General features: G+C 43.3%; 1 long non-coding RNA gene across 1 annotated transcript; it reads right to left on the bottom strand.

Moving 5' to 3' along the window:
- Positions 1-10,331: 10,331 nt before the first annotated feature.
- On the bottom strand, positions 10,332-11,413 carry LOC132875151 (uncharacterized). Its single transcript, XR_009651766.1, has 2 exons — positions 11,157-11,413; positions 10,332-11,071 (listed from the first exon to the last, which is right to left on the bottom strand). It is a non-coding gene; the product is annotated as an uncharacterized LOC132875151 (long non-coding RNA).
- Between the last annotated feature and the right edge of the window lie 15,987 nt (positions 11,414-27,400).

Here is a 27,400-nt window from a genome sequence, read left to right as displayed (position 1 = left end):
AGTAATGGGCCGTCCATGCGGCATCGTGGCTTCCAGAAAATCAAAGCAGAAACGCTAGCATACGAGTCAATGGCAGATGCCTTAACCAATCAAACCTCAGGAATCCAACTTCCACCGATCAGGAAAGAGACTGGTACCTTTCTGAGTGGGTTATAGGTAATGTTCCGTCGCTTGCTTGACATTTTCAGTCAATTTTGGAAATAACTTAATTGTTTTGATCGGAAATCTGAATGATCAAGGTGTGATGAAGATGCGTATCAGCCTTTTTTTCCTTGATTAATTTGGGGACGCTAATTTGGGTGCATTTAATTTGGGCACACCCTTAAACGGCCTGGCCAAGGTGTAATTTAAAGGCCTGATAGTTTGAAATACAAATGATGTACAGTATTTGTCATTTTTTCTAAGTTCTAATGAATAACTGATTGAAATTGTATTCTTGTGTCAGTCTTTTTTATTTTTAAAATTTATATTTGTACATATTAACACACTAAATGATCTTCAGATCATGAATATAATTTTTGTATCCAAATTTTGCATTCAGGATCACTCAGAATTCACCATTTAACATCTACATTTTCCAAATTTTACGGGGGAGGACCCCTGGACCCCCCTCTTTTTTATACATCATGGCGGCGGCTAATGCAGCCTCCGCTCAGCTTATGCTTAACCTCTGCCTACTACTCTTTTTTACTTGTCCCTTTCTCAGAAATATATTGAGAGGGCTGGTGCTTTAATGATTAAAGGTAGTTCTCTTAGATGAAAGGTGTTTTGGTCATATAATTGAATAATGAGGACATGCAATGGTAAATTTCCCCCACCTGCTTCAGAGGAATTATTGCATTTGAGTTTTTGTATGAGTATAGGTTGACTTACAGTGAACCAACTACAACTAGCAACTAAGACAAAGAGCCGAGTGGTCCTTGGGTCAAGTTTTTCCTTACCACTTTACCACTACCACATTTCACCAGAGCATTAACACCCAGAAACTGACACAATGTTTTCTCATGCAGTAGGCCTATTACTCTTACTTACTTTGACATGACTAGCCTTGTCAGTTTATAATAAGCCTATTAATTCACTTTTGGAGAATGATGATGCATTCTTAACCATTACTATCATACTGTACACTCATTACCATTAGCCTAACCATTACTATCATACAAGTTTTACCAAACGTTCTAGGTCTTATCTAGTGAAAACATTTAAATCTGCATGACAGTGCTTGTGGATGGGTAGATATTGTAGCTTGTTGGGCGAGCTTTTGTTTAAAAATGTGTCGATTCTAAAAATCTTAAATCTGGACTAAAAATGAAAAGCCTGTTGTTCAAGCCAAGAGCCACTGTCAACACTGGGGGCTGAGCACCCCTAAAGGTCAGATCCTAGAATTGCCCCTGAAATATGTCCAGATCGCTGTCATTTCATGTCATCTGTTCATTAGTGCAACAATATACACCAGGTTTACTTCACATAGTGTCACATGGGATCAGGTGTTAGTCTCTGAGCATTTTATACCAGTATCAGTGAACACCAGTAACAGTATCGACACATCCCTGGTAATGATGATGCGAGTGTACAGCATTAAATATCAAAAGACTTTCTTTACTGCAAAACTGCTTTGTTGTAGATTAAAAAAAAAATTAACAACTCAAATTCAAATTAGTTAATCCACAACATTACTACTACATTATACTCCTGCAGCTTGCATTCTACATTAAAGTCAAGAATCTGAAAAATTCCTCCGGTTATACTTGCTTCCTTTATATCTTACGGTTCAGCAGCTGTGAGTTTGAGTATTTAGTTTCTATAAAATAAATACAAACATAATGTTCCTCACATAGGATGATTTCCTAAAAGGTTTTCTTGTTATGAATGATGAGATGTGGTGAGTTAGGATCCAAAAGCAGAAACACAAACTAGAAAATCCAATGAATAAAAAATTATTTAATTGATGTCCAAAAAAGTAAACGAACAAAAATAGCAAAAATAGTCCAGACAAAAACGAGGTAGGCAAAGACAAAACACTGGTATGAAAAAAAAAACCATGAAAAATAGTCCTGACAAAAACTGGAGACAAAAATCGTGGCACAAAAAACATGAAGAAAAGACAAAATGTGAGTGCAAAAAACTGTGGCAAAGACGAGGCAAAACAGAGCAAAAATCCAAGAAGCAATAAAGGCACAGAGACGACGTGGAAAACAGACAAGACGTTCTGGCAAAGTCCACTTCTGAGGTGAATGCCGGCAAGATGGAAGTCCCGTCCCAGGACTTGAGCTGAGAGAAAATAAATCTCCGGGAAGTCCAGGGCAGATTATGACAGGTCCCCCCCGTCCTTTCAAAAACCTGAAGAGAGGAAACATGTCCGTGGCCAGCTCTGAGGCCCCCGCGGTCCGGACCTCAGTCATTTTTAAGAGCTAAAAATACATTTTAATGCTAAATATTCACCTGGATAAAAAAATAAAGAATAACATTAAAACGTCTCCGTAAAAAGTGCATTGTTAATTATGTTAAACGTTGATTCTGTCTTCTGTGTCTGTTTCGTGCGTGCAGCTCTGAGACCAAGAACACAAAACCGAATGAGTGCGCGACTCTGGGGAGGAATGCAGTGCAGGAGACATGGGGTTTTCATGGTCACCATCAGCACACTTGCATCAAGCTGTTCAATTTACATTTTCAAAGCAGCGCAGTTTTGTCCTCATTGCATGGGCCAGATCAAACCATTAAACAAGCTTAAATTATTCTTACTCTTGCCACATACATGATTTTTTTTTTTCAAAACTGATGATATTCAGTTCAAACACCATTAAAAGCAATTTCAGGAATACAGCGCTCAGCATAAGTGAGTACACCCCCTTTGAAAAGTAACATTTAAACAATATCTCAATGAACACAAGCAATTTCCAAAATGTTGACAAGACAAAGTTTAATATAACATCTGTTTAACTTATAACATGAAAGTAAGGTTAATAATATAACTTAGATTGCACATTTTTCAGTTTTACTCAAATTAGGGTGGTGCAAAAATGAGTACACCCCACAACAAAAACTACTACATCTAGTACTTTGTATGGCCTCCATGATTTTTAATGACAGCACCAAGTCTTCTAGGCATGGAATGAACAAGTTGGTGACATTTTGCAACATCAATCTTTTTCCATTCTTCAACAATGACCTCTTTTAGTGACTGGATGCTGGATGGAGAGTGATGCTCAACTTGTTTCTTCAGAATTCCCCATAGGTGTTCAATTGGGTTCAGATCAGGAGACATACTTGGCCACTGAATCACTTTCACCCTGTTCTTCTTCAGAAATCCAACAGTGGCCTTAGATGTGTGTTTAGTCATGTTGGAAAAGTGCACGATGACCAAGGGCACGGAGTGATGGTAGCATCTTCTTTTTCAGTATAGAGCAATAAATCTGTGAATTCATGATGCCATCAATGAAATGCAGCTCCCCGACACCAGCAGCACTCATGCAGCCCCACATAAGGACACTGCCACCACCATGTTTCACTGTAGGCACCATGGATTTTTCTTTGTATTGCTCACCTTTGCGACGCCATACAGTTTTGAAGCCATCAGTTCCAAAAACATTTATCTTGGTCTCATCACTCCAGAGTATAGAGTCCCAGCAGTCTTCATCTTTGTCAGCATGGGCCCTGGCAAACTCTAGGCAGGCTTTTTTGTGCCTGGGCTTCAGGAGAGGCTTCTTTCGTGGACGGCATCCATGCATGCCATTCCTCTGCAGTGTACGCCATATTGTGTCATGGGAAATAGTCACCCCAGTTTGGCTTTCTACTTCTTTAGATAACTGCAGTGAACATGCATGCCGATTTTCTTCAACCCTTCTCATCAGAAGACGCTCCTGTCGAGGTGTTAACTTCCGTGGATGACCTGGACGTCTCTGTGAGATGGTTGCAGTTCCACCTTTCTTAACTTTTTGTACCACTTTTGCTACAGTATTCTGACTGATAAGTAAAGCTTTGCTGATCTTCTTGTAGCCTTCACCTTTGTGATGTAAAGAAATTCTTTTCTTTGGGGAATTCTGAAGAGACAAGTTGAGCATCACTCTCCATCCAGCATCCAGTCACTAAAAGAGGTCATTGTTGAAGAATGGAAAAAGATTGATGTTGCAAAATGTTGCCAACTTGTTCATTCCATGCCTAGAACACTTGGTGCTGTCATTAAAAATCATGGAGGCCATACAAAGTACTAGATGTAGTAGTTTTTGTTGTGGGGTGTACTCATTTTTGCACCACCCCAACTTGAGTAAAACTGAAAAATGTGTAATCTAAGTTTATATTATTAACCTTACTTTCACGTTATAAGTTAAACAGATGTTATATTAAACTTTGTCTTGTCAACATTTTGGAAATTGTTTGTGTTCATTGAGATATTGTTTAAAATGTTACTTTTCAAAGGGGGTGTACTCATTTATACTGAGCACTGTAGATCTCTTGTATGATGTGTAATTCACCCCTCTCATTTAAATATGTCGAAGATTTTTCAGTGCGCGCTTTGCGCACACATCACGGACCTCTGTGATTTTAAAATGCTGGCTATGGCCCTGAGAGGAAAGATGAACCACCATCTAACTCAGGTGAATCAACATCAAACCAAATTTACAGACACGCAGCTTGTGAACAGGCGAGTCGGGGCCCGAGGGCTTATTTATTTTGTTTTTTATTGTTTTTATTGTTTTTACTGTTCTTTACCATTGCATTTTCACATTTGGAATTTAAAAAAACTTTGGTTTCATACATTTTTCATTGGTGTCGGATTATTTATAACATATTGGTGATGAACACTGGTCAGAAGGACCCCCTGGAAATTTTTGCTTGGGGCCACAACAGACTCTAGAATCGCCTCTGAATAAATATAAATGATAAGACTTGCCATCATGTTTGACATTTTATCAGATCAAAGTTTCACATTTCTACCAAGACACCACTTAAGATTTTATTGAATAATGATGTTTAGAATAAAGTATTTATCTCTCTCCAGGTGAAGCTGGAATAAACTGCCCTCACCTGCTGATCCTCATCGTTTCCCTCCTCGTGTGTTTTCTCTTCTCACATTGAGGAAACATCAGTGTGATCTCTCTGAATACAGAGACGTCTCTGAGCCCAACAGAGCCACATTACAGAATCAACTCATTTAGGAAAAAGGGGAAAAAAGAAACAAGGAAGATTTCAATGTATGTTTTCTACATTTTTAACAGCCGTACCTCTGTGAGGTCCATGAGGACATTCCTGTTTGATCTCCACATAAAGCTGTGAAGCTGAAACACTACAATATCAGCACATGAGAGACTCAGTATGACCAAGAGCTTTATCCAAATCACAGTTTGTAACAGGTGCCGGCTTCTCCTGTCTATTTTATCTATTCTTTAATCCAGTATCTTTATGTGTTTTAGTGGAGGTGTCTACATTTGTTATTGATTTGTTTAGTCTATAATTTTTCTTATTGCACTGCTTTTGAACAGGTGACAGCTTCCTGACACTGACCAAAATACACCCCTTTAATTTATTCCTTTAGTATAAATGAACTGGAAAAGTTCAGGATGTGTGTTCATCCTTAAAGAATATTAGAAGAAAAACTTACTTTCTCAGAGCTTGTGCTCGTATATCTTGAGCCTACCAACCCACAAACTCTGAAATAAGACAACTGGGTGAGCACTGGATCGTTCTCATTTAAAGGAACAGACACTCAAATCAGCCATTATGAACAGGGTTGTTTAGACAGGGTGAGAAGGTGCTGTGGTGCTTTATCTTTATCGTAGTTTGACCAAAGCAAGTCACACACATTTCATTAAGACCTTAGGGAACTGTGACAACTTGTGGAAAAGGGGCATAATATGTCATCTTTAAGTGGGAAGCAACGTTTAGGTTCTGAAAAAGTAAAAGCAGACATATTCTGAACATATGAGTTAGGGTCTGAGCCATCAGGGGTGTGTCTACAACATTTTAAAAGGAGGCCAGGCTGGGGCCCAGAGCCAGCAATCATACATGTCAGGTTCTGGAAAAGTAAATCAGCATTTCCACCTGCCCGTCTCTGCCAAATATCTGGTAAGGTTGTACCATTTGCATATTTGTTACTGGACTGTGCTGGTCCTCTTTCTAGGACAGAGCATTAATAAGTATTTATTTACCATCATATTACCATATTTACCATCCTCTTTCACTGTCTCCCTCCCCCCGCTTGAATCTTTCTCCAATTTTCCCACTGAATCTGCTGCATCCTCCCTGCTCTCCTCTCTCTCTCATCACTGGACACATTATCTCCTCTTGTTTCCAAGCTAGCAAGATCTTCCTCTCCTAGTCCCTGGATGTCCGAAACACTTCACTCCTACAGCAGTCTACGTGTAGCAGAGAGGAAGTGAAGAAACTCCAGTGCCCCTGCTGACCTGTCCCACTACCAGTCCTTCCTTGCCAAGTTCACAGCCTTGCTCAAATTGGCCAAGATGAAGTTTTATCACTCCAAAATTCATACCTTCATCTCCAACCCTTGTCAACTGTTTTCTGTTTTCTCTTCTCTCCTCAACTCTCCACCAGCTGCACCTCAGCCCTCCATCACTGCAGAGGACTTTGTGCCCTTTTTTGAGGAGATGATCATGGCCATCCACAGCTCCTTCACCATGCCTACTTCACCATCCCACCCCTCCCTCCTCCCTGTCTCTTCCCCCTTGCTCTCTGCTTTTTCCCATCTTTCCACTTCTGATGTCTCCCAGCTCCTGCTCTCTCACCATCCGACTACCTGTGCCCTTGACCCTATCCCCTCATTTCACTTCTAGACCATCACTCCTGATATCTTCCCATTTATCACCTCCCTTGTAAACTCCTCCTTGTCCTCTGGATACTTTCCCTCCAGCTTCAAATGGGCCCACATCATTCTTCTGCTAAAGAAAAAACACCCTAGACCCCTCTGTCATTCAGAACTACTGCCCTGTTTCTCTTCTCCCCTTCCTGCCAAAGACACTTGAAAATGCTGTTGCAAACCAACTCTCCTCTTTTCTCTCATGGAACAACCTCTTGGATCCTCACCAGTCCATCATCCAAGCTGGACACTCAACTGAGACTGTGCTTCTTTCCATCAGTGAGGCACTTCATGCAGCACATGCTGCTTCCTTCTCCTTGGTCCTGATTCTCCTTGATCTTTCTGCTACATTTGACACTGTTGATCACTCCATCCTCCTGTCATCCTTATCAGCCCTAAGGATCTGCAGGACAGCCCGAGAATGGTTTAAGTCTTATCTCTCTGGTTGGTCCTTACAGGTTACCTGGTCTGGTACTGTACCAGCACCATGCCCACTTACCACTAGTGTTCCTCAAGGATCAGTCCTTGGTCCACTTCTCTTCTCCCTCTACACCCAGTCTCTCAGCCCAGTTATCTCTGCTCATCGTCCATTCTGCCACTGCTATGCTGATGATGCCCAACTGTTTCTCTCTTTTCCTCCTTCTGACATACAGATCTCCATTCACATTTCTGCTTGCCTGCATGAAATTCAGAGCTGGATGGACAACCATCACCTGAAGCTCAATCTAGGCAAGGCAGAGATATTCTACATTCCTGTTCCATCCTCTCCACCCCTGGACATTGTCGTCTCCCTGGGGGACATCTCTAGGTTTCCTTCACCGAGTGCAAAGAACCTAGGTATCATGTTTGACAGCAAACTCTCCTCCTCAGCGAACATCGCTGCAGTGACCTGGACGTGTGGATTCCTCTTCAACAACATCTAAAGGATCCACCATTTTCTTAGCACCTACTCTACTCAAATCCTGGTCCAAGCACTGTTCCTCTCCTGCTTGGACTACTGCAACTCCTTGCTTGCCTTCCAGCTTCTGCCATCAGACCCCTGCAGCTCATCCAGAATGCTGCAGCTCACCTGGATGCTGACCTCTTCTGCTCCTCAGAACTGCCTGATCCATCCTGATGCCCTATGTCCTGGCTAGAGTCTCATCACATCACTCCTGTGGAGGACAGCCCCATACAGACAGTCAAAAGTTGCACTTGGAAGATGCTCTGGCCAATTACAGTAATGCTTTTATGGTTGAGGACTACAGTTGACTTGTTAACTTTAGGACTGTAGTTGTCATGAACAGTTTTGCACTCAAGTTTCCATCAGAGTTATAACATCAACAAAACTGACTTCATGTTCAAACTGTTAAAAATGTTATCATGTCTGTTATCACCCAAATGATGATGGGTTCCCTTTTGAGTCTGATTCCTCTCAAGGTTTCTTCCTCATGTCATCTGAGGGAGTTTTTCCTTGCCACCATCACCACAGGCTTGCTCATTGGGGAAAGACTAGGGATAACATTACCTCATGTTTAAAATCATTAAAATTCTGTAAAGCTGCTTTGCAACAATGTCTATTGTTAAAAGCGCAATAAAAATAAACTTGACTTGGCTTGGTCTACAACCTCCCTCCTTCTTCCCATGTTACCCCTGTGCTTGCTGACCTGCACTGGCTACCTATCACAGCTTGCATCAAATTTAAGACATTGGTGCTAGCTTACCAGGCTCTCAAGGGGTTAGGGCCAGCATACCTCCAGAGTCTGACCCACCCCTACCTGCCAGCCAGATCCCTACGCTCCGCTACTACTTGTCACCTGGCCCCTCCTCCTCTCTGCTCCTGTCCAGCCTGCTCAAGACTGCTGTCTGTCCTGGTTCCCTGTTGGTGGAATGACCTTCGCATTGAGGTCAGAATTGCTGACTCCCTGACCACCTTCAAGCACAGACTAAAGACTCACCCCTTCACTCTGCACCTCTCCCCTTCTCCCTTGCCCACTGTGTAACTGTGTTTCAGTCCTGATCAACCCAGGCTGTGTACTGTCCAGCCTGGAGTTAGCCATTTTGAGCTCTCTATTTAGTTGCACTTTATATAGTTTGCTTGTGTCCTTGGCTGTTTGAGTATTGTTACTTTCACAGCATATTACACTTGGTATTGCTGTCACTTGTTCAGTTGGCACTAGAACGTTCTTGTCTAGAAGTTCAGTACTTTGTGTACCTGACTTTTGCACTCATTGTACATTGCTCTGGATAAGAGCGTCTGCTAAATGCCATGGAATGTCATGTAATATAATGTACAGTTACTGTCAAATCTGAAGGGGGGGAGGTTGTTTGGTTTTTTTGTTTGTTTTTTACATTTAGATGATTTTGTTCTGTTTTGGGGTTACCTAATACCATTCAGATTCATGGAACAAATTGTACTTTCTCAAGTCCTTCAACAACTTATTGGGCATTTCACCCTGAAGAAGCTCTTGTAGATTTTCACTTGTATACTTTGTGTTGAGTCTGGGAAGGAAAGGGATGATTGGTGCTTAAAGGTGAGGTACGAGATTTTGGAATAACGGTTCCCGCAAGCCATATTTTGAAAAGAAACAAGCCTGCCCTCGCCATGCTCCCATCCCCCGCGTCTCATTAAGTTAGAGTGTAGAGAGCTTGGAAAAATAGCTCAAACTTTCTCATTTAAACTGTTTTCAGCCCCAATTTTCACTCCACACACAATTTTCTCAAAAGTAGTAGCCACACTTGTGCTGATTCACACAATGTGTCTACCTACACGATAGGACTTGCAGTTTTTGAATGAGAAGCCTGAAAGTGAGGAGAGCACAGCCCCATAGACTGCCATTATAAACTTGGCAGAAAAGTCACTCGTTTTTAACTCGCTCTAGTGACCTCATTTTTTACACTATAGACAAAAAAATTACATCAGTGTGTTCAGGAGAGCCTTGTGGTGCTCAGTGTGAAAGAATTTTGTGAATATCTCCTTCCGTTTTCGTGTAAATCCCCGTTGTTTGGAGGGACCTTTTTCTGTGCATTTCTGTCTCTCCCTGCTGAGCGCGGGTTGGGGGAGGGGCTGATCGCTCTCTCACACACACACACACACACACAGAAGGGACGGGCTGCTAGCGGGCTTCAGTCTGATTGACGTGTCAGTATCCAATCATTTTGAGGTGGTACCTCGATAGGATTGGATGGCATTTTTCCTTTATTTTACACTGTAGACTGGATTAAAATATTTCGTTTTTGGGTCAAACCTTCTATTGTACTGCTTGCAACATGGGTGTGAGGAGCTTTTCAAGCAATATGGTAAAAAATACTCCTGAAAAAAATCTCATACCCCACCTTTAACTCCCCATATATTTCTCTCAGATTTGTAATTGTCTTTGTATTACTTTTTATTGAAGTACTTTTATACTTATGTAGTACCTGACATGCAGAATACCACGGACTATGCCACCCCCTATCTGGGCGGGGGAAACCCCTCAACTCTGCAGTGTGACTGATGCTAAACCTTCCCCGCAAAGGAACAGTTTACAAGAGGCATATCTATGAGCAGTTCAAATTTATTACAAATTAGTATAAATACAATTAAATGATGTGAAAGACAGGAACAAGGACAATGGAGGGCAACTGGCTGGGACTCCTCAAAGTAATAAGGTCGGATCAGCACACACAGCTCCCATCTCAGGTGGCCCCAGTGAGAGAGAGGAAAGAGGCAGCAAAACCCACACCACACAAGCATGCACACACCAAGCACTGCACACACGCAATAGCTGTGAATATCACTACAATATGACACACTGTGTTGTATATTACCAGTACACACCAAGATAGAAGTGTCCCCCCTCAGTGCAGCCCCCCACAGAAAGGAGCTAGTCAGGTGCGGATCCGGCCCTGTACAAAGAGAACCTACATGGAGACAAAAGCAGGAGAACAGCCAGCTCCCAGTACAACAATAGACTAAAGTTAAAGCTTACATACAGTATAACTACGGGGCAATATTTACCCAGGTAGAAACACTCAGGGCAAGTAAATACTGTGGCTATTTGAAGACAGCCAGAGCAAACAAACAAAACACCACAAAAAAGGCGTGAACTAACAGTAAAACAGTGACTGGCCTGGTCTTTGCAAGAGAAAAGAAACATATTAGATTCTAATTTCATTCAAAGCACTTATGAAGAGCAGAGGCATAATAAACACATACAATGAATATAGGCCTACTTTGCAAGAGCGTTCAGTGCTCCCCCACAGCACAGTAACACGGGAGCAAAATGGGACATTCCAGTGCTACAAATACAGAGAGGCATAAATCAGTACATTTTAAACATCACTATAAAACAATTAAAAATGTCATAAATATAAAACATGTTACCAAATCAATGTCTGTAGCCCAGCTACTCAATAGGTGGTCAAGTCTTTACTGTAAAATCAGGCAGTCACCTCTGTGTCCTCCATGAAGTGGAACACAAAGCACTCACCCTGCATAACAGGGGAACCCAGACACAATGGCAAATGGCAGGAGGAAGCCAAACTTTATAACTTCCTAGTTGGTCATGTGACAAAACAAGCAGCCACACAAATCAAAGCCCTGCATTTATATAAATACTTTTATACTTTCATAAATTTGACTGAGCATCTGCTGGCTTGTTCCAAATGACAATAAAGGTATCTTGTATCAGAAAGCTATCCAGGAGTCACAAGGTTGGAGTGTGGTTTCTTAAAGCTTTTAAGGGATCAGTTATTGAAAAAAAGGAAAACCAAAAGGAAATTTGTTAAACTATCTGATGCGATTGAATAAATTGTTTTGATATTGTTTTAATAAACAAGTACTTGGCATTTTCTTCAGACCCCTGATGCTTTTCTGCAGTATTTTGTCATGGCATTGGGTACGCAAAATGCACATGTTACAGTGAAGCAGCTCATGTTCAGTTCATTGACAACAATTTAACAATCTGAGTGAAAAGCAGAATATTTGAAATATTTACATGAATTTGAGTTTTAGTGTTTGGTTCATCCCCTTTTTGCTTTCATGCCAATGTGCACTCCAGCTGCGTGAACTCTGCAAGTTTGTCTAAAAATTACAATCTACTTTAGATCAAATCTATTGGTGTATCGTCTGATCACACACTTCAATAGAAGAGATTAGACGAGGAAAATCTGACCTTTTGTACAAAGCAGTTAACATGCTCAAAATTAAAAGTTTTTTTTTTATATTTATACAGGGACCTAAATAGTACAGAATCATGAATATTTTATATTTAATATATTGAATGTTTACTTTGTGTTAAATGTTTTGAAATTCTAAAACCTTCAGTTTATTTTTAATGAAAAAAAAATCCTAGCTATTCAATGTGATATCTGAGTTTTGGACCCCACTGTATACAGAATGCCTCTGTACATTGTAACATAATTTTCCTTCACTGGAAATAAGAGGCCCAAACCTGTTCCAGCATGTCCTTCTGTCAGAAATGGCGAGCTGAGGTGAAGTGAGGACCCAAGAGCAGACTCAAGACAGGCAGTGTACAGAAAGAAACTTCTTTAAAGAAGTGCAGGGCAGAGGTACAGTAGGGCTCAGGCAAAAATCAGGTCAAAGAATGGGCCAGGAGGTCAAAAACACAGGAGGAGCAGGCAGGCATAGTCAGGGACAAAAACAGGACAGAATAATCTTCACAAAAAACGAAAAAACACAGGGACAAGGGAAATCCAGGCAGAGAAAGCAAAAACATGATCCAAAAGAACAGGCAGGTAAAACGGGCAAAAAACTGGACAGAAAACTAGACAAAAACAAGGAACAATTCAGGCAGAGGGAATCAAGAGATAATACCAGTGGGTTGTAGTGAGGCAAGGAAAGTCTACTAGAAACAGTCTGGCAACTGGAGTAGCTCCAAACAGTTCTTAAAAAGGTCCTGGCTGATGGGAGAGGAGTGGTAGCAGGTATGGGAGTGCCATTTCAGGAAAGTGGCCTTCAGCAAAGCAGGACTGAATTTCTGCCCCAGATCCGGCCTGGAGCCGGCGTAGAAGTCCTACAAACTCAGGCATGGATGGACTGGACTGTGACAGTACCCCCCCTTCAACGGGCATCTCCAAATGCCTTAGGAAGTGCCTCAGGGTGTTGTTGGTGGAAGTCCGTGATGAGGGTGGGATCCATGATGAACCTGGCAGGAACCCAGTTCCTCTCCTCAGGACCATACCCAGGACAGAGAATTGGAGACATGGGGTTTGACTTGGGAGACATGGAAAGTTGGGTGAATACAGCGCATGGTTACGGGCAGAGACAGTCTTACAGAGCAGGGATTAATTACCTTGGAGATGGGGAAAGGTCCTATGAACCTGGGAGCCAATTTGCGGGAGACCATCTTGAGGGGCAGGTGGTGAGTGGAGAGCATTATCTGCTGCCCTACCCAATAGATGGGAGCTGCTGAGCGGTGTTTGTCAGCTTGCTCTTTAAACAGCTTGACGAAACGTAGGAGCTTTTTCATGGTCAATGCCCATGTTCTCCTGCAGCACCGCACAAACACCTGGGTGGAAGGCACGGCAACTTCTTCTTGGACAGGGAAGAGTGGTGGCTGGTAACCCAGAGAGCACTGGAAGGGGGAAAGACCTGTGGCAGAGGTGGGTAAGGAGTTGTAAGTGTACTCTATCCAAGGAAGGGTTTTGCTCCAGGAGGCAGCATCCTTGGACACCATGCATCTGAGAGCCACTTCCAGCTTCTGGTTGGCCCGTTCCATCTGTCCATTGGTCTGAGGGTGAAAACCTAAAGACAGACTGCGAGAAGCACCAATGAGTTTACAGAAAGCCTTCCAGAATTGGGCAAAGAACTGGGGTCTGTGGTCTGATACGATGTCTGAGGGGAGTCCGTGTAGATGGAGTATCAGCAATTCAGCGGTCTCCTTGGCGGTGGGAAACTTGGGCAGAGAGATAAAATGAACAGCTTTAGAAAAACAGTCGACAACAGTGAGGATACAAGTATTGCCACTTGAATTAGGGAGTCCTGTGACAAAATCCAGGGCTATGTGTGACCAGGGCTGGTGGGGAATGGGAAGGGGTCTCAGCAGGCCAGCAGGGTGTCTGTTGCCAGTCTTGTTCCTGGCGCAGATGTTGCAGGCTGCCATAAATCTCTGGACATCCTCCTTGATGGATGGCCACCAAAAACATTGTCGGATGAGTGCCAGAGTCCGGGTTGCTCCTGGGTGGCACGCCATCCTGGAACCCCACTGCAACACCTGTGCCTGCACAGAAACAGGAACAAAAAGATGGTTAGGGGGTGCGTTACTGGGCCCTGGGTCCTGCTCATGGGCCTTCTGTACCAGGGTTTCCACCTCTAACAGAGTGGCCCCCCACCAGGCACCATGGAGGAAGGATGGTCTCAAGGGAGGTCAAGTCCTCCTGGAGGGGAGAAAACATTCTGGACAAGGCATCGGGCTTACCATTCTTGGAGCCTGGGTGGAAGGAAAGTGTGAACTTGAAGCGAGAAAAGAAGAGACCATCAGGCCTGACGAGAATTGAGGAGCTTGGCAGTCCTGAGGTATTCAAGGTTCTTGTGATCTGTCCATATGATGAAGGGAAGGTCTGACCCTTCCAACCAATGTCTCCATTCTTCCAAGGCCAGTTTAACGGCCAACAGTTCCCTATTGCCAACGTCGTAGTTTCTCTCAGAGGGGGAAAGCCGATGAGAGAAGGAGCAAGGATGAAGCTTGTTGTCACTAGCCAATCTTTGGGACAATATGGCCCCGACCCCTGCTCCGAAGGATCAACCTCGACCACAAACTGTCGGGACAGGTCTGGAATGGTAAATATAGGTGCTGACGTGAACCTTCGTTTGAGCTTGGAGAATGCCTTCTCAGCCCCTTTCCCCCAGCTGAAAGGGACCTTGGTGGAAGTTAGAGCTGTGAGGGGTCCAGCCACCGTACTAAAGTTCCTGATGAATCGTCTGTAGAAATTCGCAAACCCAAGAAACCGCTGGAGTTCTCGCCGAGAGGACGGGGTGGGCCAGTCAGCCTTGAGTTTCAGGGGGTTCATCTGAATCTGTGTGGGGAAGATAATGAAACCCAGAGAGGAAACAGAACTTCTATGGAATTCACATTTCTCTGCCTTAACAAAGAGTTTATTTTCCAGGAGTCGTTGAAGGACCTGCCTGACATGGATGCAGTGTTCATCAAGGGAGTGGGGGAAAAATCAATATATCATCCAGATAAACAAAAATATTAAGGTAGTCCCTCAGGACGTCATTAATGATGGTCTGGAAAACCGTGGGAGCATTAGTCAGGCCGAACGGAACCACAAGATATTCGTAGTGGCCCGTGGGGGTGTTGAATGCCATCTTCCACTCATCCCCTTCCCTGATCCTCATGAGGTGGTAAGCATTATGCAGATCTAGCTTGGTGAAAATCTGGGCTCCCTGGAGTAACTCCAACACTGTAGACATGAGAGGTAGGGGGTAACAGTTCTTGTCATTTAGCCCCCGGTAAGTAAGTAAGTAAGTTTAATTTATATAGCACATTTAAAAACAGCAAAAACTGGCCAAAGTGCTGTACAGTGTCAAACTAAAAGACTAGAATTAAATAATAAAAATGAGCTAAAAGCGAGACCTAGTCAAGCAGCAAAAAATAAAATACATAAAATACAAAAAGCATTCCAACAGACCTGTGCAATAAAAAGGCAAGATAAAAGATAGGGATAAAAGAAAAAAGAAACTAGGAGGCAAAGGCCAAGGAGTACAAATGTGTTTTGAGTCTGGAATTTAAAGTAGTGATTGTAAGAGCAGATCTGATGTCAGGAAGCAAACCATTCCAGAGATGTGGAGCTGCCACAGCAAAAGCACGGTCCCCTTTGTTTTTGAGGCGGGACCGGGCAACATGGAGGAGACCTTTGTCGGCAGATCTGAGGGACCTGGGTGCAGAGTAGTGCTGAAGCATGTCAGAGATGTACATAGGGGCCTGGCCGTGAAGTGACTTAAAAACCAAAAGTAGTATTTTAAATTGAATTCTAAAACAAATGGGGAGCCAGTGCAGAGAGGAGAGGACAGGGGTGATGTGTTCCTGCCTCTTTGTGCCTGTTAAAAGCCTAGCAGCAGCATTCTGCACCAACTGCAGGCGAACTAGCTGGGACTGGGGGAGGCCAAAGTAAAGGGCGTTGCAGTAATCCAGCCGAGATGTTATGAAGGCATGGATAACTGTTTCCAGATCTTGAAAGGACAGTGAGGGCTTGAGCCAGGTGATCACTCTCAGCTGATGGTAACTATTTTTAATGACAGTATTAATCTGTTTTTTAAAACACAAGTCAGACTCAAAGATAACCTCAAGGCTTTTAGCAGATGGCTTAACAAAGGAGGAGAGGTGAGATAGATTGTCAGTAACTGTGGGTATTGATTTAGGGGATCCAAAAATTACGACCTCGGTCTTGCTGTCATTGAGTTGTAAGAAGTTGTTGGACATCCAATGCTTAATGGCCTCTATACAGTCTAGGAGAGATTGGGCAGACTCCTGTGTTGTTAATGGTAGATATAACTGTGTGTCATCAGCATAAAAGTGAAAAGAAACAAAGTGTTTACGGATAATGTCCCCTAGGGGGAGCATGTACAGGCAGAAGAGTATTGGCCCTAAAATTGATCCTTGGGGGACACCATAGGAGACCGGGGCAGAAGCAGATGAAGAATGACCGATGGAGACTGAGAAAGTTCTATGTTGCAGATATGACTTAAACCAGAGCAGTGCTGTCCCTTTAATGCCCACCCACTCTTCAAGGCGGTTGAGGAGGATGTTATGATCCACGGTGTCAAAGGCTGCACAGAGATCCAGCAGGACCAGGACTGCATTTTGACCAGTGTCGAGTGTGAGGAGCAAGTCATTAATGATTTTCAGCAATGCAGTTTCTGTGCTGTGACAGGCCCTGAAGCCAGATTGAAAGGGCTCCAAGATGGCATGTTGAGATAGGAAGGGGGACAGCTGGGACAACACTACTTTTTCAAGTACTCTGGAAATAAATGGGAGTTTAGAGATAGGCCTACAGTTGTTCAAGCATTTGGGATCCAGGTTGTGTTTCTTGAGTAAAGGTTGGACAATTGCATGTTTGAGGCAGGCTGGGACAGAACCAGATGTCAGACAAGAGTTTATAATGAGTTGTAGGGAGGGGCCAACAACGTCAAAGGCTTCCTTTAAAATGGAACATGGAACCTCATCACCAAGGGACGAGGTGGTTTTCATATGGAGGACAATGTCCTTTAAGTCGACCAGGGAGACAGGGTTGAAGTGACAGAAAGTAACTATAGGGTGCGGGGGTATGTGAGGAGATGGATCAGGAGGAGGGAACAGAGCTTTGATGTTCTCAATTTTCTCAGTAAAAAAATGTAGGAAGTTCTCGCAGACATCCGAATTTATAATGGGGGCTGGAGAAAGAGGTGGGTTCATGATAGAGTTTGTGTTAAACAGAATTTTAGGTCTATTAGAATGCCAGTTAATGATATCTGAAAAATATCTGGCTCTGGCTTCTTTGGCGGCAGCCTGAAAGGATGATAAAGCAGATTTGAAGATTTGAAAGGAGACAGTAAGATGGTCTTTCTTCCATCTCCTTTCAGCTCTGCGACAGGCCTGCCTGAGTGAGCGAGTGTGGTCATTGAGCCTCACTTTAGGTTTAAAATTGGGATGTTTGTATCTGAGAGGGGCCACTAAATCCAAGATCTCTGAACAGGATGAGTTAAATAAAATAATTAAATCATCAGGGCTACATGAGGCATCAGCAGCTGCAGTCATAGCTGAGGCAACATCTTTACTTAAAAAAACAGTCAGTGAACTGGGCTGTAGCCTGTGGGTTTAAGCAATGGAAATAATGTCCAGGGGCTTTGACTATCTGAACAGGATGAGCAATGTTGATGTTAAAAAAGACGGGCTTATGATCAGAAAAAGTAGCATCGTCAACTAAGATGATGTTGTCAGCAGAAAAACCATAAGAGAGGACAAGGTCCAGAGTATGATCCAGTATATGGGTGGCTTGGTCAATGTGTTGGGTGAGCCCAAACGCATCCAATACGTCACAAAACTCCTTGACCATGGGCTTATCCGGACAGCAGACATGGATATTAAAATTGCCCAGCAACAGCAGGCGATCATACATCGACACAAAATCAGATAAAAAAGATGAAAATTCTGCAATAAAGTCTTTATCTGGCTTGGGAGGTCTATAAATCAATACACACAACAGTGGATTGCGTCTTGATTCCACAGTAACGCATTGGAGTTCAAAGGTGGAAAAAGTTCTCACGGAAAGTGGCTGGATTTTTAAAACGTTATTGTAAACAAGAGCTACTCCACCACCACGTCCGGAGCGCCTTGGGATGCTAATAAATGAGCAGTTTGTAGGGCACAGTTCACCAAAGGCAGAGGACTCACCAACTCCGGCAGAAATCCAGGTCTCAGTTAAAAATATTAAATCCAGATCATGATGGGAGAAAAAGTCATTCAGTATGAACGTCTTATTTGACACTGATCTGCTGTTGACAAGCGCCATTTTTGCCTCCGTGTGTGTCGCGACCTGCACACAACGAGAGAATTCCAACAGTCGAATGTTATCCGGGTTTACCCCACTGCTGCAGATGAGGGGTCGCAGTTGAAAGGGAATGACAGGTACCGAGGGAAGCCGTGGGACAATGGGCACATGGCAGGAGTAGTTCAGGTCTCAGGATCGCTGTGTCAGGAAGAGATCAACCCGACTTGTGTGGAGTAAGCAGCGACAGTGGGAGCCTGACCATGGCTGTGAGACAGCGAGACGGGCCCAGGCCTTGATCTTCACTCGGAGACCTCCGCGTTTACCCCGCTGCTTCCGACATTTCTTGCGGTGAGCAGAGCAGCAGGGGAGCCGGAGAACGCACTCCACAGGCAGGTGGGAGAACGTTGGATGGTGTCTGAAACTGGCAGCAGGATTTCCACTCATATACTGCTCAAAGCAGTCCTTAATATGCAGCAGAAACTGGTGATCATAAGTATGAAAAGCGTCGGAGTGTTCACAGAGCAGCAGAAAAATTAGCAGAGAGAGACACAACAAACGAACAGGTAGGAGCTCATGGAGCAGATGGCAGGCCAACAAACACACTGGCTCCATCTTGTGAAAGCCCATATGGCAGTAGTTGCACCCGGTAATCAATGCAAGGGTGTAAGTGTCCTTCTTCGCCACAAAAAAGAATCCTGCCCCTGCAGGAGAAGAGGGATGAATAATTCCAGCTGCTAAGGACTAGGTGATGTATTTATCCATGGCTTGCCTTTCAGAAGGGGAGAGAGAGTAAAGTCACCCCTTAGATGGTGCAGTCCTAGGGAGAAGGTCAATTCTGCAATCATAGGGCCTATGGGAAGGGAAACAGCTTGAGACTTGCTGAACACAGGTTTTAAATCATTATATTCGGGAGGCACGTTAGAGAGGTCAGGATATTCACCAATGGTGGGTTGGAGCAGCTCGGTGTGAGGGAGGGCAGATCTCAGGCATGACGATACACAGAATTGACTCCATCCTAAAATGGTGTTATTAGTCCAGTTGACATGGGGGTTATGTAGAGTTAGCCAGGGCAGACCGAGAACTATGGGCACATGGGGATTGCTCATGACAAAAAAATGGATGGATTCAGAGTGGTTGCCAGAAATTATTAATGTGACCGGGGCTGTTTTATGGGTGATAGTAGTCAGACCAGTACCGTTAAGGGTCAGGACAGTGAGGGATGGGTTCAGAGCCAGTAGTGGAATCACCATGCGCTTGGAGGTAGTTGAGCAGATCAGGTTTCTGTCAGCCCCTGAATCGATGAGTGCCTGGAGGTTGTGGGGCTGATTGCCATGGATAATGACCACTGGGAGTAGCGGTCGACCAGTAGGGGGCTGATTCTGGACATTGCCCACCAGGGTCCCTAAACTCACTGGTGGGCTCTTCTTTTTAAAGGGCAAGATTGGCAGAAGTGCCCCAGCTGTCTGCAATAAAAACATGCCCTCATATCCAGGGCTTTGAACCGGTTCAAGGAACGAAAACGAAAACCGGGAACTTTTTCTATTTCACATGGAACAGAAACGAAACCAGAAACTTTATTATTTTTTATGTTCCGGAACAGAAACGCTTATTAAAAATAATGGTAACCGGTTAATACCGGTTTTTATTTTGTTCCTCAAAGTTTCTGTAGTCTACAAATAGTCATTCTTCTCCTGCGCAAGTTTCTATGACCCGCTGGGGTTCACTTCCTGTGTGACGTTCGCTGATTGAATGGAGAAAGCGGGAAGGTGGACTGCCATCACGTCTCCATTACTGAGTGTCTGAGCAAAGAAGAGCCTGAACGATGCAACCTCCCTATTGGCTGTTTGTAAAAATGTATCAGTTGTTGCCCTTCCCACGGGAATCATCGCGGGCTCGAGAGACGAGACCTGACGAGTTAGTTCGTTGGTAGCAGAACAAAATGTCTGGACACAAATCGGGTTTTCAGAAAAGGAAAGAAAATAAACGGAGGGTCGAAAATACAAAAAAGGAGGCAGAAAATGCAAAACGAGTTTTAAGGTAGGACAAATGGTTACTTTTCTGAGGCAGCCCGCCGTGGCTGCCTGCAGGCTTATTTATTATAGCCCATTTAGTTAAAATAGTTGATATAAAATGTTTATAGTTATAGTTATGTGATGGTTGTCCTGATTTAGACTGTTTTTTTTTGGGGGGGGGGGGGGGGGGGGTTGCGCGATGTTGCACCCGGGTCCAGATTAGGGCAGAACCGGCCCTGGCTACATTTCAGGTGTAGTTTGTTATGTATGTATGTACTTGCATAGATGTGTACTTCCAATATGGCGCCTAACAAAATCTCGCGGCGCGGTGACGTCATGCAGTAGCCCTCTATAGGGCCTGACTAGCCTTTGGTAACACACTAAACGAATTATCTTTCATTTTTGGCACTTTTTCTGTTTGTGTAGATGGGAAGACATACTGAGAATCCAAATCGCCAACATTTGAAATAATAATTGTTTTGAATTATTTCTTGTCTTATTTAATGAAGGTTGTAATAGAATTAGCCTACATTTGGCTTAAGCTGGATGAGACAGAGACATAATTTTATAGCCATTTGTTAAACAGCTGACAGGGAACGTAATTAACCGTTCCGGGAACGAAATTTTTTTGTTCTAACCGGTTCGGGAACGTCTATTTAATGGTGGAACCCAAAACCGGAAACGTTAAAATTCCGTTTCTGTTCGGAACGAACCAATAGGAAAACAATTCTGGTTCAAAGCCCTGCTCATATCCCGATGGCACTATCGTTCCTCGGGTGAGATGCAGGCTCGGTCTACCTGCATAGGCTCAGCGGAAGGAATGGAGAGCTGAGGGGGAGCAAGACTAGTCCGGGTTCTCTCTTTCACCCACTGTCTGATTGGGGAGTCAATACGACTGGCGAGGTCCATGAGACCGGGGAGGTCAGGTGGCAGTTCTCGTGAGACCAGGTCATCCTTGATGGAGTCTGACAGCCCATTCAAAAATGCGTCAAACAAGGCACTCATTCCAGCCACAAGATGCCGCCAAATTGCAAAACTCAATTGCATAGTCAAAAGCGGACCAGGCGCCCTGCTGCAGGCCCATGATTTCTCTTGCTGCCTCTCTGCCAGACAGAGGGCGGTCAAAGGTTCGCATCATCTCCTCTGTGAAATTCTTGAAGCTGGCATAGCATGGTGCATTGGCATCCCACATCGCTGTTCCCCACTCTCTAGCTTTGCCAGTGAAGAGAGTGCTGGTATAGGCCACTTGGGAACGCTCTGTGGGGAAGGCCAGTGGTTGAAGCTCAAGGGTTAGACAGCATTGAGATAAGAATGATCAGCAGGTACCTGGTTCTCCGTCGTATGGCTGTGGGGCAGGAAATCTTGGCTCCCTGAAGAGGGCTGAAGCAGGAGCTGGAAGAGCAGTGTGTGTTTTGTGTGTGTGTGTGTGTGGGGGGGGGTCGTGTGCAGACGTTACTTGAAGCTGTTGTAGCTGAGCGGCAAGAAGATTGAGAGTGTTAGAGATGGCGACAAGGTTTTGGTTCACCTGTTGGATGTCCTGTTGGTGTGTCCCAAGGAGAGCTCTCTGCTTTTGCACTGCTGCTCTTAGCTGGGCAAAATCTGCTGGGTCCATGTTGGCCAGACTGTGCTGTCAGAAATGGCAAGCTGAGGTGAAGACCCAAGAGCAGACTCAAGACAGGCAGTGTACAGAAAGAAACTTCTTTAATGAAGTACAGGGCAGAGGTACAGTAGGGCTCAGGCAAAAATCAGAGGTCAAAGAACAGGCCAGGAGATCAAAAACACAGAGGAGCAGGCAGGCATGGTCAGGGACAAAAACAGGAGAGAATAATCTTCACAAAAACCAAAGAACACAGCAACAAGTGAAATCCAGGCAGAGAAAGCAAAAACACGATCCAAAAATACAGGCAGGCAAAACGGGGCAAGAAACTAGACAAAAAACAAGGAATGATTCAGGCAGGGGGAATCAAGAAATACAATACCAATGGGTTGTAGCAAGGCAAGGAAAGTCTACTAGAGACAGTCTAGCAACTGGAGTAGCTCCAAACAGTTCTTAAAAAGGCCCTGGCTGATGGGAGAGGAGTGGTAGCAGGTGTGGGAGTGCTGCTTCAAGAAAATGGTCTTCAGCAAGGCAGGACTGAATTCCTGTCCCAGATCCAACCTGGAGCCGGCATGGAAATCCCACAAACTCAGGCATGGATGGACTGGACCGGACTGTGACACCTTCCCCCTTTACACAAAGCAAGCTTCATGAAGACATGGTGTGTTAAGTTTGGCGTGGAAGAACTCAAGTGTCCTGCACAGAGCCCTGACTGAACTCAACCCCAGTGAATACCTTGAGAATGAACTGGAACACTGACTGCACCCCAGTCCTCCTCATGTCCTCATCTGATGTTGTATTATCTCTGAACTTAGGGGTAGCAAATCCTTTTATATCTCAAGAGCACTTTGAATTTTCTATATTGTCAGTTGATTAAATGGGGATGGGGGCCACCCCGGCATAGTTTTCCAACAGGATGAGGCGACACAAAACTTGGTCAATTCTTCCACTCCTGAATATCACCCAAGATTAGAATTTGAATTGTGCTGTAATCAATGGCCCCAGTGAACAGAGCTTCTAACAGGGGTGTCAAACTCATTTTGGTTCAGGGGCCACATACAGCCCATCTGATCTCAAGTGGGCCGGACCAGTAAAATAATTGCAAAATAACCTTTGTCAACTCCAAATCTTTAGCATTGTTTTTTTCAGTAGGCTATGCTTTATGCTTCAGCCTACATTTGTAGCCTACATAATCACTGATCACAAGGGATCTAGATTATTACACATTTATTCACAGAGAGGCCAATGGATTTGAAATAAAATGCATTTCACTCTCAAACAACTGGTTTATTTTTTTACAGTTGAGTGAATAATTTTTTACATCTGACAACCTGAACCAACTCCCCACACTAATGTTGGCAAAGGCAGATTGCTTTTCAGGGCACACGACTTCTGCAGCCTTCAGCATGCATTTTTTCACGAGTTCACCATCAGAAAATGGCTTGGATGCTTGCACCAACTCATTTGCAATAAGGTACAGTAGCTAGCTTTCACTGCTCCATCACTGACCTCACGGCTGTGAGTAAATGCAGACTGCTGTTTCTTCAGACCAGCTAACAATTCGTTTATCTTCTCTTTTCTTAATTGTCCATACAAATTGTGAAATTTTTCTTTATGATGAGTCTCATAGAGGCGCTGAATATTATATTCTTTGAGCACTGCAACCTGTTGATTACATACCAAGCACACTGGTTTTGTATTCACCTCTGTGAATAAATAATACTCAGTCCATTTTTCCTGGAAAACTCTGCACTCTATGTCAACTTTTCTTCTTTTTGACAAAGACATTTTGGTAATGGGGGTATCACTCTTGATAATTTTGATAGCAACTTAATAGTGGTGAGGCAAGACTGCCATTCATGGAATCAGACAGCATATCTGGGCACATTGCTAAAATGTGCTGTTTATTTCCTGATCTCTTGTTATGTCAGTACTGCTTTTTTTGGCTGCCCCTAGCGGCTGAATTGAGCATTTCAGTTATTTCTTTAAAAATTCATAAGTCGTCACAGGAATGGGCTAGAGATTTACTTTTTTTTTTGACATCCTTAGAATTTTTTTCTCTACAAGCCTGGGGCCGGATTAAACCATCTAGTGGGCCGTATCCGGCCCACGGGCCGTATGTTTGACACCCCTGTTCTAGAAGGTGTGATATGAACTAATAAATGAATGAGAGTTGACCTTTTATATCAACCAGATGCCTCTGCATGCATGTATGTTTGTGGGGAGGTTGTAAAATAAAACCATGTGCTAGCTCAGTGGCAGCTCATTGGACAACTGATTGGAAGGTCATTCATGAGTTAAAATTTGAGCACTGCCAGCCTGCTACTGCTGGGCCCTTGAGCGAGGCCCTTAAACCTTTACTGTTCAGTTGTATAAATGAGATAAATGTATATCATTCTGGATTCAGGTGTCTGCCAAATGCCATGAATGTAAATGTTTACAGCACTCTTAACATTTCCTAAACTTGTATAGTAGTTTTGAAATCACCATCTTGTTCCCTGTGATATAAAGATAAAAAAATGATAAATAAGCAATATTCTGGTTCAACATAAATGCAAAGGTGGTATTCCTGATTGCATGGGCTCTGCTGTTCGCTCTGGCTGATGGGAGTGAGAAAGATAAGGTCTTGTTGAGATGTTATATTCTTTTAAATAAAATTCAGTCACACTGATATGCACTAGGGCGGCACGGTGGTGTAGTGGTTAGCGCTGTCACCTCACAATAAGAAGGTCCGGGATCGAGCCCCATGGCCGGCGAGGGCCTTTCTGTGCGGAGTTTGCATGTTCTCCCCGTGTCCGCATGGGTTTCCTCTGGGTGCTCCGGTTTCCCCCACAGTCCAAAGACATGCAGGTTAGATTAACTGGTGACTCTAAATTGACTGTAGGTGTGAATGTGAATGGTTGTCTGTGTCTATGTGTCAGCCCTGTGATGACCTGGCGACTTGTCCAGGGTGTACCCCGCCTTTCACCCGTAGTCAGCTGGGATAGGCTCCAGCTTGCCTGCGACCCTGTAGAAGGATAAAGCGGCTAGAGATAATGAGATGAGATGATGTGCACTGTTAGGTTTTATTATTATGTAGGTTTATAAATAATTGTAATTCTTGACCAAGAAGGCAGTAATTTATTTGTGACAAAATTAAGGATTAATTTCTGTTCAGTTAAAGTGACCTTATGTCTCGGCTGGACATTGTTTGGGAACATTTTGCTTGTTTTGATATGAAATGTGTATTATTGATCAGAGATGTGTCTGAATGGCGCCAAGGTCTGCAATGATGTCAGACACACCCATAGCTGCATATCCAACGTGTATTTGGGATTAAAAGTTAAATTTAAAGCCATGATTCATGTTAGTTTTATAGTTTATAGTTTTGTATTAGCCTTATTGCTGCACAAAGTGTTAAGACTTTATATGGGAGAGCTTTTTAAGATCCTTTATTATTTTGGACTATTGCATATACTATGGCAGTGATTTAGATTTAATTGTTAGATCTAAGATGCATTCAATGATTTAAGTTAGTTTTATAGTTTTAAGTTAGTTTTATAATTTCAGAATATAATTTAGGATTGTTAAGACTTTATGATTCTAATGTTAAGACTTTATGAGTTTAATCCTGAATCCTGTTTGACCTTCCTGATGTAGCACTTCTTTGTTTATGTTTCGTATGACTGTCTTTGTTTAGGTTTGTTCTTATTTTTTGTTTACTTTCTTATAACATATCTGTGTTTAAAAATTCCATCACCATCTTAAGTACATATTGCCCTATGTTATATCTGACCTGAAGGGGTGTACGTAAGCAATGACCTTTAAAATCTGTTTGTACCTTGCCATCATGTCATATCATCAGAAATATGTCATTATGTTATGATTTACACACACACTGATGGAGATTATTTGACCTGCCCCAAGATCAAGCTGCTCACTTGCACGCAAGTCAAACACACACACATACATCTGAACATTCCATCAGAACAGTGATGTAATTAAAATGTGACCTGCTCACACACACACACACACACACACACACACACACACACACACATAGACACAGATATCAAAATGATGTCACTCACTCACACACCCCCATAGACACACACATACACACATTCATGCACACACACACACACACACACACACACACACACACACACACATAAATATCAAACAGTGATGTCATTTACACACAGATAACACTCGTATATAATAACCCTCTGTATTCTTGTCCAATTGGGGGGAACTTGCGAATAAAGATGTGAACTACATGGGGTTCCTGTCTTTTTTTGCGACTAACCCCCCAGACGTCTGGGTGGCACGAGGGCAGTGGTCCCAAGAAGTAAGTTGACCGTTTCCAACTGGGTGAACCCTAACATGCACTATAACATTATTTATTTTTCAATACTTTTATGTAATATTGGCAGGACAAGAAGAGTCCTTAGACAAAAGAACACTTCACTTGTGTGTACCAAACTTTTGTGATACTTTGTGACTTACAGTTGGTTAAAAACAAAAGGTTTTTAAATGTTATAACAGGAGAACATTTAACAGAAGGCACTAATTCAGAAAATGATACATTTCTTCAGTCATCTTCAGAACAGGCTTGTAGTACTCGAGTCCGATTCGTGCCTTAATTTTAAAGACTCGTGACTCAACTTGGACTTGAGCACTGATGACTCGGACTTGGACTCGTGCATTAACTGCATTCGGACTCGTAATGTCAGATACAAGGTAGGCAGATGTATGTGAAGAAGTATAAGTTTAATAATAAAGTGCAAACACACACAAGGCAAACCATCCAAATTAGCAGGCTAAATCCAAAATGTTAAATATGCAAAGGGTCGGGCGAGGCACAAACAGGACATCAGAGGCAAAGTGAGAATGGGAACAAGAAACAGGCACAGGAATCAGGAAACAGGAAATCAGAAACATGGGTAGTAAGGCTCGGTAATGCGTATTGATGTAGTTTGCACCGATCATGCACCAACACAGTCCTTAAATAGGTGCACATACTGTACAGCTCCTTAATTAAGTTCAGGTGCGTGTCGTTAACGGCACGCGTGCTGGAATCTGCTCAATGTGCGTGCAGCCCGGGGTGTGCCTTCAGGTGCACACGCCGCAGTGTGCAGGACTGACTTGTAAATTGGAGAGGATGACTCGGATTTTTTCTTTATTTTTTGTAACATGCCATAATAATTTGGCATAAAATATTTATATCTGCATTAATTTTTGTACCTATTTCACGCATGAGTGTCACACCTGCGCGCCTTGGTGTGTGCATCAGATAGACTCCTGGGCGCACTCCAGACAGCATGTACGCCAGGCTGACTCTCACACGCATGCCATAAGCAACTTGCACCTGCACAGGATTGAGGCGCAATCAGTGCACTGATATAAAAACTGTGAAAACATACTTACTTTGCGAAATATTGAGTTGTGTTGCTGACACGTTACTGAGCCTTATTTCCTTGTTTGGTTTCCTGATCCCTGATTTCCTTAAATAAATAAATAAATAAATAACAAACCAAGGATAGA

Source organism: Neoarius graeffei, chromosome 2 (genome assembly GCF_027579695.1).
Source record: "Neoarius graeffei isolate fNeoGra1 chromosome 2, fNeoGra1.pri, whole genome shotgun sequence".
Taxonomy (NCBI): Eukaryota; Metazoa; Chordata; class Actinopteri; order Siluriformes; family Ariidae; genus Neoarius; species Neoarius graeffei.
The sequence above is the reverse complement of the archived record's forward strand: the minus strand, read 5'-3'. Positions and strand labels throughout refer to the sequence as shown.